Source organism: Podarcis tiliguerta (genome assembly GCF_965153285.1).
Source record: "Podarcis tiliguerta genome assembly, chromosome: 2".
Taxonomy (NCBI): Eukaryota; Metazoa; Chordata; class Lepidosauria; order Squamata; family Lacertidae; genus Podarcis; species Podarcis tiliguerta.
Window position 1 is genome coordinate 56,106,887 of NC_139535.1, and position 18,444 is coordinate 56,125,330.

At 43.6% G+C, this 18,444-nt stretch overlaps 1 long non-coding RNA gene and 1 pseudogene across 3 annotated transcripts; one reads left to right on the plus strand and one right to left on the minus strand.

Annotated features, from left to right (window-relative positions):
- Positions 1-241: 241 nt before the first annotated feature.
- On the minus strand, positions 242-17,749 carry LOC310669835. 2 transcript variants are annotated; one of them, XR_014507413.1, is made up of 2 exons: positions 16,038-17,749; positions 242-484 (listed from the first exon to the last, which is right to left on the minus strand). It is a non-coding gene; the product is annotated as an uncharacterized lncRNA (long non-coding RNA). The 2 variants fall into 2 exon arrangements; XR_014507414.1 differs by having other exon boundaries at positions 15,556-17,749.
- Positions 4,797-5,917, plus strand: LOC310669572 (peptidyl-prolyl cis-trans isomerase B-like; annotated as a pseudogene). The gene has a single exon. The product of its transcript is annotated as a peptidyl-prolyl cis-trans isomerase B-like (transcript).
- Positions 17,750-18,444: the final 695 nt, after the last annotated feature.

Sequence of the window (18,444 nt, forward strand, 5' to 3'; positions counted from 1 at the left end):
GGCCTCTGGGTGTCCATCCTTTGTTAACCTGATTGCTTGTTGCTAGTCAGGGATGATTGGTTAATGTTTCCTCAATGAGAGCTAATGATTGGACATGTTTTCCTTAATGGGCAATTTATCTGCATGGCAAGGAGGTCTGAAATCAGTGCTCAGGCATGGATAGAAGAAGACATATGAGAGATGCAGAGAGCAAAGCTGCAGAGCTGCTTGGTCTATTAGAAAATCCAAAAATCCAACCTACTAGGACAGTACTCTTTTTTTAAAACAGCAACAACCAAAACCTCACAATGCAATGAGCAAGCTCCTGAGTTCTATGAAAGTCTCAGTCAGGTAGGAGAGAGAGTTGTGGGTTTAGTTGGCCTGGAATCAGACTGGTGGGAGTGCAGAGATCCACACTGTTGTTTAGATCAACTGGTGCAGGTACAGCTGTAGCTCTGGTGCTGTAGGAGGCTATTTGTTTCCACAATGTGTGCAGCTTGTATTCCTGTAAATAACAGAAATATTACAAAGACACCACTACTCTCCAGGGCTCTGTCTCTCATCCAAAGGAAAGTAAACCCTGTAACACTGCCGCTGAACTTCTCACCCCTGGGAGAAATGGAGAATGCTGCACAGAGTACTTTCCTGATCTAATTCACCAAAGCCACATTCGGCTACTGGTTATGTTTGCCCCTGTGAGGAAAGTAGCTTTAGGGGAAATTTTGAAATTGGAAAGCTGTGTGGAGAAAGGGTTAAATCTCCTCCCACCATCACAGCCCTGAACTAACCCCCCCCCAGCTTGCTCCGAAGGGAGGGGTGTTGTTGGAAATACTAGTCACAGATGATAGTGATGATTCAATTGATTACCCACCCTTCACTATTATGTCATAGGGCACGTCGGAGGAATTTAAAATTCAGCATTTAAAACTTTGAAAATAAATTGCAGTCACAGGAATAGATTTGTGTCCGCCTCTCATCTTTTACCCTATGTGGGTCTGCTTTTTATCTTTGGCTCTAAGGACTATACCCAAGAGTGTCAAACAGGGCAATGGAGCAGGCAAGGCCAGGTAGGGGAGCAGTGAACAAGCCCCCTTCCTCCCTTAATAAGATACCCTTCACTGTTATTGTCAGCATGCATGGGGATGTGGGATCAAGGCACCGACACATTTTGTATGTGATTTATCTCCCTTGGCAAACAGCCAGGTGGAATCAGGAAAGCATGGGGCAAGACTAATTGAAGAACAGGGTCAGAAGAACTAAACCAACCCCCTGTTTTGGGGCTGGAGACTTCCAGTCTGCACTGATTGGATCATAGTTGAGATGCCTGCAGCAGCCTCGGCAGAAAGTAAAAATGGGCAAAGCTACATCTTCCATACTGGTTGCTGCACTGACACCTTCCGCATTTCCATCTATATTTTAAAAACACCACAGCTGATTGTTTGGGATGCAGATATGGCTGTCAGAACGTGGCCCACAAACAATTAATTTAGGTAAGGGCTGCTTGCCAGAGCGAAGGCCTGCCGGTGTGAACTATAGCAACAAGGTCCAGCTCAGTTTAGACAAGACCTTTCCAAACTGTGTGTTGTGACACGTTAGTGTATAGGCTGCAGTGTGTAGGTGTGTCACGTGAACGCTCCCCATGCTCCTCCCGGGGCTGGAAGGGGGTTGGTTTGGTTTGCTAGTAAAACTGAATTACTGCGTCACGAAATGCTGCGTGCCTAAAAAGTGTGTCACTAACGTGAAAAGTTTGGAAAGTTCTGGTTTAGACCCTAATCATCAGCCTGCATCACATTCACAGCTACCAGCCTGTCTGTGAGCAGAGAACTGGAGGAACCAAAATACGGCATGTCAAAGAAGCAAGAGAGCAGAATGAGAGGGAACCTGGGAGAACATTCACAGAGGTGGTCAGCTGGAGGATCCAAAAACAGAATGGCAAAGGCTGGTGGTCAAGTTTAAAGAGCAATGTAGAGAGATGTGATAGATGAGGAGAGAAATAGTATTGTCCCAATCCTGGTTCCTATTAAAGGGAGAAGGTTTATTTGTCCAAAGCTAAGGCTTGGGTCATCACAGCAAAGGCAGTTTCACAGGGCTGCTTAGTGCCAAAATAATTACTAATTAAATGTGAGCAATGGGGAAGAGGCAGCCGCACAATCCGAAGGGACTAATCGAAGGCTCCAGACTCTCTCAGGGCACCTGGCATAATAATCGCCTCTGATTGATTAGTTCAGCTGGTCAGCTGACAAGGGCATTAGTCACATGACTCCAGCCCTCCGGAGCGATGGAATGCATGTGGCTGACCGCGCTGGTCTGTGTAAATGGATTATTACTCCGAGTAATTAAGATGGAATTAAAAATTAATTCTTTTCTACAGAGCGATTGCATTTCAAGGGATAAGCTGGATGTTACAGCCTTTGTGTGATTTTTCTCTAAATTAAATTGGATTGTGTCGGGTGGGGGAGATTGGACGGGGATTAACCGCCTGTTAAAGGACTTGCATGAGAAATGAGCATGGACTGAGATGTCTTGGTCTGATGAGATACTCAGCGGGGCCTCTCTTTGTTTGGCTGGCAACCATCCTTTCCTTGTCTGGGCTTTGTGGTGTAGTCATGCCTTCTTGGCCCAAGTGGGACGTTATCTACTATAACACATCCTATCAGCCTTTATGAGGCAAAACTAGGGCATCAGGGATCCAAGGTCTGCCTGAGAACAGCAATCAATGGCCAAAGAAACACTTATTCATTCTAACGATTTATAGACCATCCTATAACCAAAGTTCTCTGGGAGGCTTACAGGGGTTGAAACAAACAAAACTACATCAAAACACTGCTAATACAATATCGCTATTTTAAAATTCTTCAAAACTTAGAGCAACACTAAGAGAGAATCTGCAAAATTCAGTTAAAACAAGGGTGAAGCACTAAAACTGCTAGCACATTTGCAAAGCTAAACTGAGTCCGGTATGGTTTCAAATTTGATGGGGAACCATGTGTTGAGATTCCTGCATTGCAGGGGGTTGGACTAGATGACCCTCAGGATCCCTTCCAACTCCATGATAATATGCTTCTAAGGTGGAGAAAAATAAAAATCCAGAGATTTAATTTAAACATAATTTACAAAGCCCTAGAAAATTAAAAGGTCTTTGCATGGCACTTTGAAGGACATTAATAAGGTGTCAGATGGGAGAGCGTTCCACAACTAAGAGGCCACTTAGAGTAGATTGTCGGATGACAGTCTCAAGGAGCTACACGAGAGAAGAGGTGTTCCTTCAGATACACCAGTGGTCCCAAGCTGTGAAGGGCTTTGAAGGCCAAAACCAACACTTTGATCTGGTAATAATAATAATAATAATAATAATAATAATAATAATAATAATAATTTATTATTTATACCCCACCCATCTCTGGGCGGTTCTCAACAGAATATTGAAAACATGATACAGCATTAAACATTAAAAACTTCCCTAAACAGGGCTGCTTTCAGATGTCTTCTAAAGGTAAGATAGGTGCTTCTTTCCTTGACATCTGATAGAAGGACGTTCCACAGGGCCGGTGCCACTACCGAGAAGGCCCTCTGCCTGGTTCCCTTTAACCTCACTTCTTGCAGTGAGGGAACTGCCAGAAGGCCCTCAGCACTGAACCTCAGAGGGGGTAGAGACGCTCCTTCAGGTATACAGGGGATGTTAGCAATTTCACTCCTCCAGTGCTGCAGATGAGATTGTTGTAAATCACATGCCTGTCTGGGACGACTCTGGGAAAGGAATACACTTATCTCTTCCGCTGAGGGTACTATTACACTGTACTTTCGCTTTTATTTGTTTGTTTGTTCTCTCGGAGCTGGAGAGAATGGACGCCATTATGCTTTTGTCTGTACATAGTGTGTAAATAAGTAGATTAGCTCTACAATGTCTCACTCTTCTTCCTGTGTTGTGCCAGAAGATTAGTGTACATGCATCAATATGATGTATGTTGCTAGAAGTGCACTGGAAGAGAAGGGAGATGCCTTTTCCAGAGCTGCACGTACCAGAGGACACTCAGAGATCCAGGGGCTTGCAGGCACCCCCAGAGCGTTTTTCCAACAGGGCCGAGGCCATTTAGGGCTTTAAAGGTCAGAACCAACACTTTGAATTGTGCTCAGAAATGTACTGGGAGCCAATGTAGGTTTTTCAGGACAGGTGTTATATGGTCTTGACGGCCACTCCCAGTCACCAGTCTAGCTGCCGCATTCTGGATTAATTGCAATTTCCAAGTCACCTTCAAAGGTAGCTCCAAGTAGAGCACATTGCAGTAGTCCAAGAGAGAGATAACTAGAGCATGCACCACTCTGTTGAGACAGTCCGTGGGCAGGTAGGGTCTCAGCCTGCGTACCAGATGGAGCTGGTAGACAGCTGCCCTGGACACAGAATTGACCTGCACCTCCAAGGACAGCTGTGAGTCCAAAATGACTCCCAGGCTGCACACCTGCTCCTTCAGGGGAACAGTTACCCAATTCAGGACCAGGGAGTCCCCCACACCAGCCCTCCTACTGTCCCCCAAGAACAGTATTTCTGTCTTGTCAGGATTCAACCTCGATCTGTTAGCTGCCATCCATCCTCCAACCGCCTCCAGACACTCACACAGGACCTTCACTGCCCTCACTGATTCTGATTTAAAGGAGAGGTAGAGCTGGGTATCATCCACATATTGATGAATACCCAGCCCAAACCCCCTGATGATCTCTCCCAGCGGCTTCATATAAATGTTAAAAAGCATGGGGGAGAGGATGGAACCCTGAGGCACCCCACAAGTTCATACCTGGGGGTATGAACACTCATCCCCCAACACCACTTTCTGGATATGGCCCAGGAGAAAATGGACTGGGAGCCAGCAAAGATAGCAAACTACTGGCACAATATGTTTATAACACACAGCCCCAGTGAGGGGAGGACGAGAGCGAGTGAGAGGGGAAGGGGGCGGATGCGGGCTCTGTGGCCGGGTTGGCGCTGCTGGGGCTGCGAGCGGAGGAAGATGAAGCTGCTGGCAGCCGCGGCCTTGCTGGGCCTGGGTGGCTCTCTGCTGCTGCTGCTCTTCCTGGCTACTCACGTGGAAGAAGGTGCCCAAGGTCACGGCTAAGGTGTATTTTGATCTGCGGATCGGGGATGAAGATGTGGGCCAAGTGGTCATTGGCCTTTTTGGAAAGACAGTTCCGAAGACGATTGAGAATTTTGTCGCCTTGTCCACAGGAGAGAAAGGGTTTGGCTACAAAGGCAGCAAGTTTCACCGTGTGATCAAGGACTTCATGATCCAGGGAGGTGACTTCACCCGGGGAGATGGAACAGGAGGTAAAAGCATCTACGGGGACCGTTTCCCCGACGAGAACTTCAAGTTGAAGCACTATGGGCCTGGCTGGGTGAGCATGGCCAACGCCGGCAAGGACACCAACGGCTCTCAGTTCTTCATCACCACCATCAAGACGTCATGGCTGGATGGCAAGCATGTTGTCTTCGGCAAAGTCCTGGAAGGGATGGATGTAGTGAGAAAAGTGGAGAACACAAAGACCGATAGTCGGGACAAGCCTCTCAAAGACATCACCATTGCCAACTGCAACGTCATCGAGGTGGAGAAGCCATTTGCCATTGCCAAAGAATAACTGGGTGGCCTCTGGAGGGTCAGACTCTGGCTTGCAAAGGGCTGCGAGGGGGCTACACACTCACGGAGGCCTCGCATCATCACTGTCCCACAGCAGGTGAACTGCCACCACTGCTGCTCCCTTTCTGCTCGCCCTTCCCCCAGCTACACGCTTCGGGGTGGGGTGGGGTCTCCATTCTTGTAACAACTCATTCCATCAGCCACTGGTCATCCAAGTGGCTTTGAGGGGTGGGGGTGGGGCAATGGGTGTCCCATTCCGTTTTGTAAGAAAGCACATGGACCAATAAACGCGACCATTGTGTTTTTGTAAAAAACACACACACACAGCCCCAGTCAGACCTATTGATACCGACTGAAACTTACCAATCATTTTAAAAAACAGCCAACCTTGTGAACAATGCCTCGTGGTAATTGAAGCTAGAGGTGACCAGGCCATAGATCACTCTCTCTGTTCAGGTAGGGTAGCAGCTGATAGAAGGCGCTGATAGACGGAGCCTTGAGTAACAAAGATGGATCAACGAGCACCTCCAAACTTGGTTGTCCACGATGAGCGCAACCTCCTCCAGAACATGACTTGCCTGAGCAGATGAATCACCTCCTAACAGTTACAACATAAGATGTGTCCTGCTGGATCAGGCCATTGGCACTTCTAGTCCAGCATCCTGTTCTCAGTGGCCAACCCAATGTCCCCAGGAAGCCAACAAGCAGGACCTAGGCAACGCAGCCATCTTCCCACTTGCAATTGCCAGCAGCTGATATTCAGCATACTGCCTCCAAGGGTGAAGGCAGAGCACAGCCATCATGGCCAGTAGCCACGAATATCCTTGTCCTCCATGAATTTGATGAATCCTCTTTTAAAGCCATCCAAGTTGGCTACCACCAATCTACTTTCTTTTGTCTATCCAGAAGAGAAGTGCTTTATTTTGTACGCCCTCAGCTTCATTGCGAAACCCAGAATTGCACCCGAATGCCTTCATCTGTTTTCTGGATTCAGCCTCAGTATGCTCACCCAAGTCCAGCCCATTATTGCAGCCAGGCACTGACTAAGTGCCGTAGCCAGGCACTGTGTGCAGAAAAGAAGCCCTGCGTCATCGTTTCAGCAATCATCTGACAAAATCTGAATAGGATTTTCAGTCATCAGCGAGCACATCTTCAGTGCCCCACATAGCTCTTTTACTCTCTCTATGATGAACAGAAGCCAAATAAATCTTGCCCAAAAGCAAATCCTTGCAATTGTGCTGGATTTGCATAATACATACAGGTTGCAGGATGCAGCTTTCTTGGCCCAGAATTTTGATGGGTTTTTTTTTAATATATGCTGCAATGATTATTCATCTACATAAGAGATGAGCGCCACCACTTGTAGCTCTGCTCTAAAAAGCTTTGCAGGAGTTGGGAATGGATTCATTCTCTGGAGTGGGATGCAATATGGAATCTAGAATGCAATCAGCAATCCACTCCAGTCAGGGACGTGCAGTAGCATCATGTACTTGGGTGACATTTCTCAGTTTGCACATCCCTCTCAGCTCATGCTCTGACACCATGAAGTGAAGATGACAAGGAGTCAGAGACGTTATCAAGCCACCTGGCTTGCAAAGCAAAACCTAGCAACCATGGCCAAAGGCCATCCTCTCCTCCCATGTTCCTCCCTAAACGGACTCGGCCCAGTAAACCTGAAGGAGCGTCTCCACCCCCATCGTTTGGCCCAGCCACTGAGGTCCAGCGCCGAGGGCCTTCTGGCGGTTCCCTCACTGTGAGAAGTGAAGTTACAGGGAACCAGGCAGAGGGCCTTCTTGGTAGTGGCATCCGCCCTATGGAATGCCCTCCCACCAGATGTCAAAGAAATAAACAATTATCTGACTTTTAGAAGACATCTGAAGGCAGCCCTGTTTAGGAAAGTTTTTAATATTTGATGAATTATTGTATTTTAATATTTTGCTGGAAGCCACCAAGAGCGGTTGGGGAAATCCAACCAGATAGGTGGGGTATAAATAAATTATTATTATTATTATTATTATTATTATTATTATTATTATTATTATTGAAACAGAGTTTGCCAAAATGTTGTAGGTTCTGAGTTGGTTCCAGAACCACTGTGCTCCGACTGGAACCTGGATTTCCAGGCTGAATTCACCTCCTAGGTCTGCATGTGTCTACAGGCATATCTTCACAGAGAATGACTTGATCAGATGCAGCCAGCAACTCAAATATAGCTCTACATGTGGTGCTGGGATGCCATGCAGTGCTGCAGATTAGAGTGGCAGATATTTGGGTTGATTTTGTAGCTTTAATAGAGTAGCCAGGCAGTATTAAATGTAAATGTCACACTTATTAATGGGACCAAATTAATGAACATAGGAGGGAGGCCCCAGGTAAATCATATTCTGGGGACATAATATGCAGACATAACGAAAGATAGGCAACAACCACTAATGAAGCCCCCAACCACTAACAGCTCAGTTGGATAGAGTGTGGTGCTGATAACACCAAGGTTGCTTGTTCAATCCCCCATGTGACAAGTTTCACATTCCAGCATTGCAGGGGGTTGGACTAGATGATCCTCAGGGCTCCTTCCAACTCTAGAATTCTTTTTTTTTTTTAAATAATTTTTTATTGGTTTACAACAAAATAAACAAATAAAATATAGTTCACATTTCATGTTACATATTAGTTCTTAGTTTTGACTTCCCTCAGCTTTTCCGCAAATCTTTCGTAGCCATATTTAAATTTTCGCATTTCCTTTTTTACCCATTGCCATTAGATATATTTTTCTTTCACCTTTCTTTGAACAATGTCTCCCAAATATTCACAGTGCTCTTTTAAAGCCTTCTAGCGTTATTTGTCCATCACTTAAGCTCTCCAGATATTTAACAAATTTCCCCCAGTTTTCTGTAAACTTTTGGTCTCTTAGGTACCTAATCTTTCCAGTCATCTTATCCAGTTCAGCATAGTCTAACAACTTAGACCTCCATTCTTCAAGTGTCGGTATCTCTTGTTGTTTCCACTTCTGCGCCAGTAACATTCTTGCTGCAGTCACCGCATATTGAAGAAATTTACTGTCCTTTCTCTTAATTTCATTTCCTAAAATACCGAGCAGAAAGATCTCTGGTTTCTTTGTAAAAGTATACTTCAAAATCTTCTTCAATTCGTTATATATCAGTTCCCAGAATTCTTTCACTCTCTTGCAATCCCACCACATATGATAGAAAGAACCCACATTTTCTTTGCATTTCCAACACTTATTACAAGTCTTATACATTTTTGCCAGTTTTACAGGTGTAATATACCACCTGTAGAACATTTTCATCACATTCTCTTTCAGTGACATGCATGCAGTAAATTTTAAATTTTCTTTCCATAATTTTTCCCACTCTACCAATTGTATGTTATAACCAAAATCCCTGGCCCAATGAATCATAACCGACTTTACCTCTTCATCTTTTAAATTCCATTCTAACAACAGATTATACATTTTTGACAGGATTTTAACCTCCTTATTGATTATTTCGGACTGAAATGTCGAATCTTTATCTGTGTAACCCCATTCTCTTACATCTTTCCTGAACATTTCATTCACCTGATAGTAATGCAACCAATCATAAACATCTTTTTTAACTTGTTCATATGGTTTCATCTTCCATTTTCCTCCTTCTTTCATTAACAATTGGTTATATGTCGCCCAATCACTTCTCATATTGGTTCTTTTGACACTCATAACCTCTAATGGTGATAACCAGTGTGGTACTTTAGGTTCTAATAAGTTTTTATACCTATCCCAGACTTCTATTAATGGGCCTCGGAAGATGTGGTCTCCAAAACCTTTATGTACTTTTTTCTTATCCTTCCACAAATACGCGTGCCAACCAAATCTATTATCATAACCTTCTAGATCTAACAGTTCCTTATTTTCTAGTTTTATCCATTCTTTCAACCAGCAAAGACATGATGCCTCGTAGTATAGTTTCAGATCCGGCAGGGCAAAGCCTCCTCTTTGTCTTGTATCTGTTAGAAGTTTATATTGTATTCTCGGCTTTTTGCCCTGCCATATATACCTTGAAATCATTCTTTGCCATTCTTTAAATAAGCTAATCCCCTTAATTATGGGGATAGTCTGGAACAAAAATAACATTCTTGGCAACACGTTCATTTTAATTATGGAGATTCTTCCCCAGAATGAGAATTTCATTCTTCCCCACACTTCCAGGTCCTTCTTAATTGCATTCCACACTGGTACATAGTTGTTTTGAAATAAGTCAATATTTTTCGAAGTTAGCCATATTCCCAGATATTTCACTTTTTTGACCGCCTCTATTTCCAGTTGTTGTTGCATTGTTTCGATTCCACTTTGGTCCATATTCTTTACAATCATTTTGGTTTTCTTCTTGTTTAATTTGAAACCTGCCACTTCTCCAAACTTATCCATCTCCTCTAACACCTCCTTGGCCGTAGTTGTTGGCTCTTCTATTGTTACCACCAGGTCATCTGCAAATGCTTTGATTTTATATTCATTTTGCCCAATCGTTACCCCTTTTATGTTTTCATTTTGTCTTATCGAATTCAGAAGAACTTCTAACACCGTTATAAATAATAATGGCGAAAGTGGACATCCTTGTCTTGTTCCTTTAGAGATTTTCAATTCTTCCGTGATAACGTTATTTATTATAAGTTTAGCTCTTTGTTCTGTGTAAATTGCTTTTATTCCATTAAAAAAGTCTTCACCAATTTCCATATGTTCCAAATTTCTCAACATAAAGTCCCAAGCTATATTATCAAATGCTTTCTCTGCATCCACAAACATCAACATAGCTTGCTTGTCAATCCTGACAGACAGATATTCCATTAAATTGATTACATTTCTTATATTATCTTTCATCTGTCTGCCTGGGAGAAAACCAGCTTGGTCCTTGTGGATGTAATCTCGTAATATTCTTTTCAATCTTTTCGCAAGTATCCCTGCAAATATCTTATAGTCTGTGTTCAACAATGATATTGGTCTATAATTTTTAACTTGGGTTAAATCCGAGTCTTGTTTTGGTAAAAATGTAATAAATGCTTCTTTCCAGGTTTCCGGGATGTCTCTTTCTTTTAGTATGTTATTCATAACTTCCCTCAACGGCGGTAGTACAATAGATTTCATTTCTTTATAATATCCTGCGGTGAATCCATCTGGCCCTGGAGCTTTTCCCCTTTTCAAATCTTTTATAACTTCCTTTATTTCCTCCTCTTCTATTGGGGTATTTAACCACTGTTTTTTCTCAGTCGGGATCTTTTGCACCTTTTTATCTTTTAGATATCTCTCGATTTTTCTCAAATTATTTTTCTCTTTCTTCTTATATAATCCTCTGTAATAGTCCAAAAACCCTTTTCTAATCTCTTTCGGATTGACTATCTCTTCTCCTTCCACCATAATTTTGTTTATTGTGCTTTGTTCTTTCCTTTTTTTAATTTGCCAAGCCAACCATTTGCCGGATTTATTCGCATGTTCAAAGTTGTTTTGTCTCAGTCTTTTGATGTTCCATTCAACTTCTTTGTTTATTATCATTGCAAATTGGCTTTGTAATATTTTAATGTTTTCTCTTGCCTTTGTGTTGTTCGGGTGCCTAATTAGTTTCTGTTCATTGTCCATTATTTGTTTCAAAATTTCTTTTTTCTTCTTTTCCTTGTTTTTATTCTTAATTGAATTCTGTTGAATAAAGAATCCTCTCATTACTGCTTTACTTGCATCCCAGACAACACTTATTTTTGTCCCTTTATTACAGTTATCCACAAAATATTCCGTCAATTTCTTCTGTGCTTTTTCTATTACTTCTTGGTCGTCTAATAGATAGTCATTCATCCTCCATCTGAAGGATCTTCCTTCATAACCTTTCAATTCAAGTTTTATTGGACTATGGTCAGAAATCACCTTCGGTTGAATCTCAATTTGTTGGGTTCTCGGAGTGAGTTCTGTTGAGATCCAAATTTGATCAATTCTAGACATCGACTGGTTCGGTTCCGAATAGTAAGTAAATTGTTTGTCTAGTGGGTGTTTAAGTCTCCAAACGTCTATCAGATTCAAATTTTTAATCATTGAAAAAAAGGATTTTGGTAGTTTCCCTTCTTTACTTACTCCTTCTCTGTGTCTATCCATTTCTAGTGAAACCACTCCATTCATGTCTCCCATTATTATTATTTTTTGGTCCATATATTCAAATAGTTTTTCCTCCAGAATTTTATAGAACTCAGTCTTGTTTCCGTTAGGTGCGTAGATCCCGACTATAATTAAATTTTCTCCTTGCCATTTGATTCTAACCGCAATTATCCTTCCGTCTTCGTCCTTAAATATTTGTTGGGCTTCAATTTTGTTGTTGATATAGATGACCACTCCTCTTTTCTTTTGTTTGTCTGAAGATATAAATTCATTTCCCAGTCTTTTGTTAATCAATATCTTTTTCTGTCTTCTTGCCACATGTGTTTCTTGTAAGCAAATTATGTCTAAGTGTTTCTTCTTCAAAAATTGTTCAATTCTGTTCCTCTTTTTTTTATCGTTCATTCCGTTGATGTTCCAATTCCATATTTTCAGCGCCATGTCTTCCAAATTTTAGTTTTAATAATTTTTTTTGATTTTACAATTTGGCTTCTTCTTCCTCTTCCTCTTCTTCTTCGTCTGTCTTCTTCTCCTTTTCTCCTTCCTCTTCCTCTTCTGATTCGCCTGTTGCTCCTTCATCCACTCCTTTATCCTCCTCTTTCTCTGGTTTCAACTCTTTATATTTTCTCAGGAATTTTCCCATCTCTTCCGAACTAGTCAATCTGTGTCTCTTGCCTTTATATGCAAATGTTATCCCTTCTGGGAATTCCCATCTGAAGTCAATCTTGTTCTTTTTCAGTGTCTGCGCCAGTGATTTATAAGTATCTCTTCGCTTAAGTAGTCTAATCGGAACATCTTTAAATATAATTATATAATTCCCATTTATGTTCAATCTTTTTTCTCTGTTCTTCTGCAGAATTGTATTCCTCATATCTCTATCTTTAAATGTGATTAAACAATCTCCTACAAATTTTCTTGCTTTTGTTGATTTTACTCTCATTCTAAATGCATTTTGCACCGTTTTTGCCATTTCTTCGGCTGGAATCTCTAACCACTGTGCTAACTCTGAAATCAGTTTTTCTTTTATATTCTCTCCTTGTGTTTCTGGCACCGATCTCAATCTTAAGTTCACTTCTCTCTGCCTGAGTTCATTCATAGCAATTAAATCTTTCATGTCTTCCTGTGCTTTGCTTAGTTCTCTCATTTCCATTTTAATTTTCTCTTCTTCCTTTCTGACATCTTTCATCTCCATCTTTGTCTTCTTCATTCCTTCCTCCAGTGATTGCGTCCTTTTCACAACCTCTTTCAGTTGTCCTTTCAATTCCTTTACTGTCTCATCTATTTTTTTATCCACATTTCCAATTTTATTATCTACATTTTCTAATTTTGTTTCCAAATTATTCTGACTTTGTTTAATATCCGCAAACATTTTTAAAATCTCTGTCTTAAACTCTGTCTCCTGCTTGGACCCCTTTCTATCCGATGGTGTCCCTTCCCCCCCCTTCTTCCCCAGATTAGACATTATATCTCAGTTTATAACCCAAAATATAAATAGTTATTTCCAAACAATAGATTTACATCCGATGATTATAAAACAAAAGTTTTAAATTTTCTGAATTTTAGTTCATCGATAGTTCATCAGTTGTCCATTTTCTTCTTGCCTCCAATCAGGCTAATCCTTTTTAAATAGAGCAGGTTATAAATTAAAATAAATTATCTTCTTGCCTCCACTCAGGCTAATCCATTTTAGATAAAGCTGTCTCTTCTTGCCTCTACTCAGGCTAATCCACTTTTGGGGCCAAAATCCATTTATAAATCCGTCAAGCTCCAGGGGTCCAATTGAAATCAAATCAGCAATTTTAATAAAAGACAAAAACAATCAAATCAAATTAAACCATCGGTGCCGCAAGGCGCTTTGAAATAAGGCCAAAAGACATCAGAGTTCTTCGAAGAAACCAAAGAAATACCAATCGTGGCAAGAAGTCCAAAAAAGTCCATAAAAAAGAAAAGGGAAATAAACAAGCTGTTATTTCTTTGTTCGCCACCAGAGGGTGTAGCACAATGGAGTGACGTAGTTATCGGAGCAGGTAAATTTTCTGTAATTTAATAGTTATTTTAACTTATTCCCCAACAAAGAACGGGTCTATTAAAGACGTAGTCTATTATTTAACAGTCTCAACTTTCCAGTCCTTGGATAGTAGTAACTTTAACCGTTTAATTATGTTGTAGAAAATGCTCCTTAAATAATAATGGCGGCGGGGGCTTCTCTTCCGTTCCGCAGTTTGTTGTTCATCAGAAAATAAAGTCGCGGAAGCACCCCTTCACAAAAACTAAAAGTCCCCCCTCAGTTAAACAGAAAGCCTCTTTTTTAATTAATGTTTATCTTCTGTTCCCCCCTTATTTTTCAATTGCTCAAAGCTTTTTATAAGTTTCCGAATATCTTATGGGGGAAAAGGAACAATGACCGCCAGGGTGACTCACTTTCCTTTGTTGCCGCTCTGCCCGTAACGCTGCGTCCTTTCGATTTCGGCTGCCGGCTGAACTCGGAGGATATTAACTTTTACTCCCCGGGACTTCCTTTTTTGTTCATTACTCCTTATTGTTCTCTTTAGTACCGGTGCCGGGTTTTCAGTAATTTTGAGAGCGAAGCGCTTCCACGGCAAGTTCGGGGCTTCGCTATTTGGAGGTAGTTAATGGCGTCCCTCGACCCGCTGGTCCGCTCCGCCGTTCTCTTCACTTCTTACGAAGCTACCTGACGGCCGGGCGAACCGCTTCTGGTACCGCCGGGAACCTGACCTTCTGGACTCCCACCAGAGGTGTTTTCCGGGGGCTACTGCGCCCTGTAACCCCCCTGTCCCTCCAAAATAGCCTGGGATTTCCCTCCCGGAAAAATCCCCGCTTGCAACGAGATCGCGCTCCACCGGAAGTCCCCCAACTCTAGAATTCTATTATTCTAATGGCCAGTGGGGCACTCCCGGCATCTCAACTCAGTGGGTTGCTAGTGCTTACCAAGAGGAGGAGGAGAGGGGCACAAGGAGCTTGACCCAGTGCAGCATTTGGTTCTGAGACCATCAGAGTGATGCCAACATTACGGTCCACACTGTGCCAAGCTCCCTAGGCCTTTCCCCTCTCTTCTTGGTAAGCACTAGCAACCTGCTGTGTTGAGAAACTGGAACAGGATCTTGTTCCGCACCCAGTCTGACATCTACGTGAAACCACTGAAGAGAGTGAGTGGCTCGTGTTCACCTAGCAAGCTTTGCTGCTCAGCTGGAATTTGAATTGAGCCCATCCCAGTCAAAATCCAACACTCTAACCACTACAGCATGCTGCTTCTCCTAGTGGCTGCTCCCTTGTCACAAGTCAAAGAAGAAGTGGCTGGTTTCCCAGGTGACAGTCTCAGGAAATAAGTCTGAGGACGTGTAACTCTACCAGTTTGCTAAGCTAAGCAGATGTGGGTCTGGTTAGCATCTGGATGGGAGACCACCTGGAACCCCATGTAGCACTAAGTAGGGCTGAGAGAGAAAGATATAATATGCTCCAAATAAATAAATGCAATAAGAGTGAGGAACAGAATACAGTATTGACTGTCCTACAATGTCTGGATGCTGGACTGGACTTGGTGGAGAAGAGGACAATTACACACTCACAGACACGCACAGCCAGACAGGTTGGGAGGATGAAAAGTGGGGGGTAGAGAGCAATGTACATCTGTCAGCCTGAACTCCTTGGAGCAAGGGTAGATTAAAAATATATATCCACAAATATGTGCTGGGATTTTTAAATGAGGATGAATGCCTACCTCATACTGGAGACTCCCAGGCACCCCCACGGCCCTCCCTTCAATTGATCGGGAGCCTTGAGTATTTTGGTGAAATGCCCACTTACCCCCAGAACATAACATCTCCGCTTGAACCGCTGAGCCGGTCCCACTGAACCGGCGCCACTTCCCGCAGAACACCTCTGGGCCTTTTGATTTCGAAACGGCGGCCGAGTATTTGCATATGCCTCCATTTGGGTTTAGTCTATAGACTACAGGCGAGACTTAAATCTAGAGCAATATTTGCCTTTGATTCCTTAACCTGGAAGGTCGCCCCTTCATTAGCGCGTCTTGCGCGGCCCCTTCCTCCTGGCCTTTCCTTTGACTAGTTTAGCCTCTATTAATCATGCATGTGGAACTCCTCATTTGCAAAGTGTGGCGCTCATCCCTGAAGAAGGAGGCCATTATCATTCCCACAGCAGCACGCAGGGAGAGAGAGCGGAAAGAAGGAGGAGCCAGCCCCAGAGACCCCAGAACTGTGTGAGGTGCAGCCTGTGGGGCGGACGAGGCCCCGGGTCCCAAGGCCCAGTCATTGCCCCTTTCGCTTAACTGGAAATGCTGCGACATCCACGACGCCCAGATGGCGCGAAGTCTCCTCTCCCGCTTCCACCTCAGCAAAGCACCGGATTCAAGGGTAGGAGGTTGGCTTTGCAGCGCGCCGCTCGGCGGCCAGCGACAGCCAGGAGAAGTCCCAGGCGCATGTCGGCCTTCAGGGCTTCGCCGGGGCTCAAACTTCAGCATCTTGGGCGCGCATGAAAAGTCCTCAGCCCCCCTGACTTCTCTCCGTTACCTCCCCTCGGGCGGCGGCGGTCAGAAAGGGGCCGCGGAGCGCCGAGGGTTTTCTAAACTCCTATCAAATATTTAACTAGGTATCTGCGCTCATGTATAATGAATAGCTCGGCCCCGCGCCTGCCGGCCGGCCTGCCTGCCTACTCGCTCACTCACTCACTTGTGGTGTTTAAGGAAGTGGAATATTGTTATTAAACGCCATTGTATTAGCCGAGCTGCTGCAGGCGGCCCGACGGAGTTACAGGCGGAGAAGGGCGCGCGGGCTAATAAACAACGCATTATGCGGGCAGACGGGCCGCCGGCTCCTGCTGCCGCTTTGCGAGCTGGCAGGCGAGGCGAGGGAAGAATCTCCTTGATCAAGGAAAGGCAAGGAATGACTATGGCTACCTGCTGAAACGTCTTCCTAGTTAAATTATGCTTAGGCTCATCCGGCCAGGCCAGCAAGGGAGAGTTTCTATTTGCAAATCAAAGCAGTGCTGGAACCAGACACCGTCCATTGCAGGGAGTTACCCGTTGGGTCCTCCCTATTTACCATTCTGTGATTCTATTCCTGGCCCTGGTTGTGGAGGGCGGTCTGCAAACTATCAAGTGCATCTTGCGTTCCTAACAGGGAAAAAGGCAGGATATAAATAAATACTGTTATAATAATGATCTTCCTGGAGTTTCTGAGGTGGGTTTATTCAGCCAAAGGAGGTTAGTGCTTTAGCAGTATGTAAAATGTCCTGTGCTGCAAAGGGCTTAGGTTATGAAAAATGGAACATTGTTAGAGAGAATGAGTTTTAGAAGTTTGAGCAAGCTTTTTAATTCCACAGAGCTTTTTCTTGGACTGGACATTAAGCTGAGGAAGAGTTCTGTGAATCTTAAAACCTCTCTCACTGAGTTATGTATTGATGAGAACCAAAGGTAAATACAAGAAGCTGTCTTACACTATCATATCCCTGGTCCACATAGCCCAGTGTTGTTTTATCTGACAGGCAGAATTCGCTGCAGAAGAGATCCTTCCCAGCCCTGCTAGTTGTGAACCCTTTCTCGTTTTGTGATGGTGAGGATTGAACCCAGTGGTCTAGCAGACCACACACTCCAGCACTGAGCAATGATGATCCTTCACAAATAAAGGTATGCTCTCACTTTTCATTGGAGCAGGAACTTATCAGGAAATTGAAGCCAGAAGCAAAATGGGGGCACAGCAATGGTACAGCACTATGTTAATGAGCTCTGCTGGGGGGTATATCTGTGTTCATGGTGAAGGTGATCACCCCAGAAGGTATGGAATGGAATGGAACAGAATAAAACTTTGGTCTAGAGACTCTGGCTCATGATGAAAATAGGCCTGAATGCCTGTCGTGAGGGTGGAACTGTTTTTCTGTCAGCAGTGTGAGAAGCAGAAATGTGCACAAGGCCTTAGTCGAGCTAAGGCAATGCACCAGTGTGAGGAAGGTACAAGATGTGTTACTCCATGTGACTAGCAGTGCTGAGTGAAGAAGAAGAGTTTGGATTTGATATCCCGCTTTATCACTACCCGAAGGAGTCTCAAAGCGGCTAACATTCTCCTTTCCCTTCCTCCCCCACAACAAACACTCTGTGAGGTGAGTGGGGCTGAGAGACGTCAAAGAAGTGTGACTAGCCCAAGGTCACCCAGCAGCTGCATGTGGAGGAGCGGAGACGCGAACCCGGTTCACCAGATTACGAGACTACCGCTCTTAACCACTACACCACACTGGCTCTCTCAAGAAGTGACCTTCTTGAGTCTCTCTGAACCTCAAAAAGGCTTGGGGTCATGTTAACCCCTAAAACAATGGTGACTGCTTCTGCCAATGTTTGTCCTGTGACCTGTCATTTACCAGTACAAAACCAATTTTAGTTGCAAACAACAGGGGAATTAAAAGGAACCAATCAGCGCACAAGAAAATGTTTTATGTGACACTGAGAAACAGAACGAACAAGTCTCCTTACTGGGCTTCATCTCTTTTCTATACAAGAAGCTTTTTCTGATCTTTTTTGTGTTGAAACTTTTCTCTGGAACACACACACACAGAAAATTTTGCTTTTAGATTCCATTATTGCTGCTTGTAATAATTTACACTGGGTTAAGTGTTTTCTGATAACTTTCCCACATACTTTTTGTACAGCTCTGATAATCCCCCCCCCCCCCGTGCAGTTCAGACTTC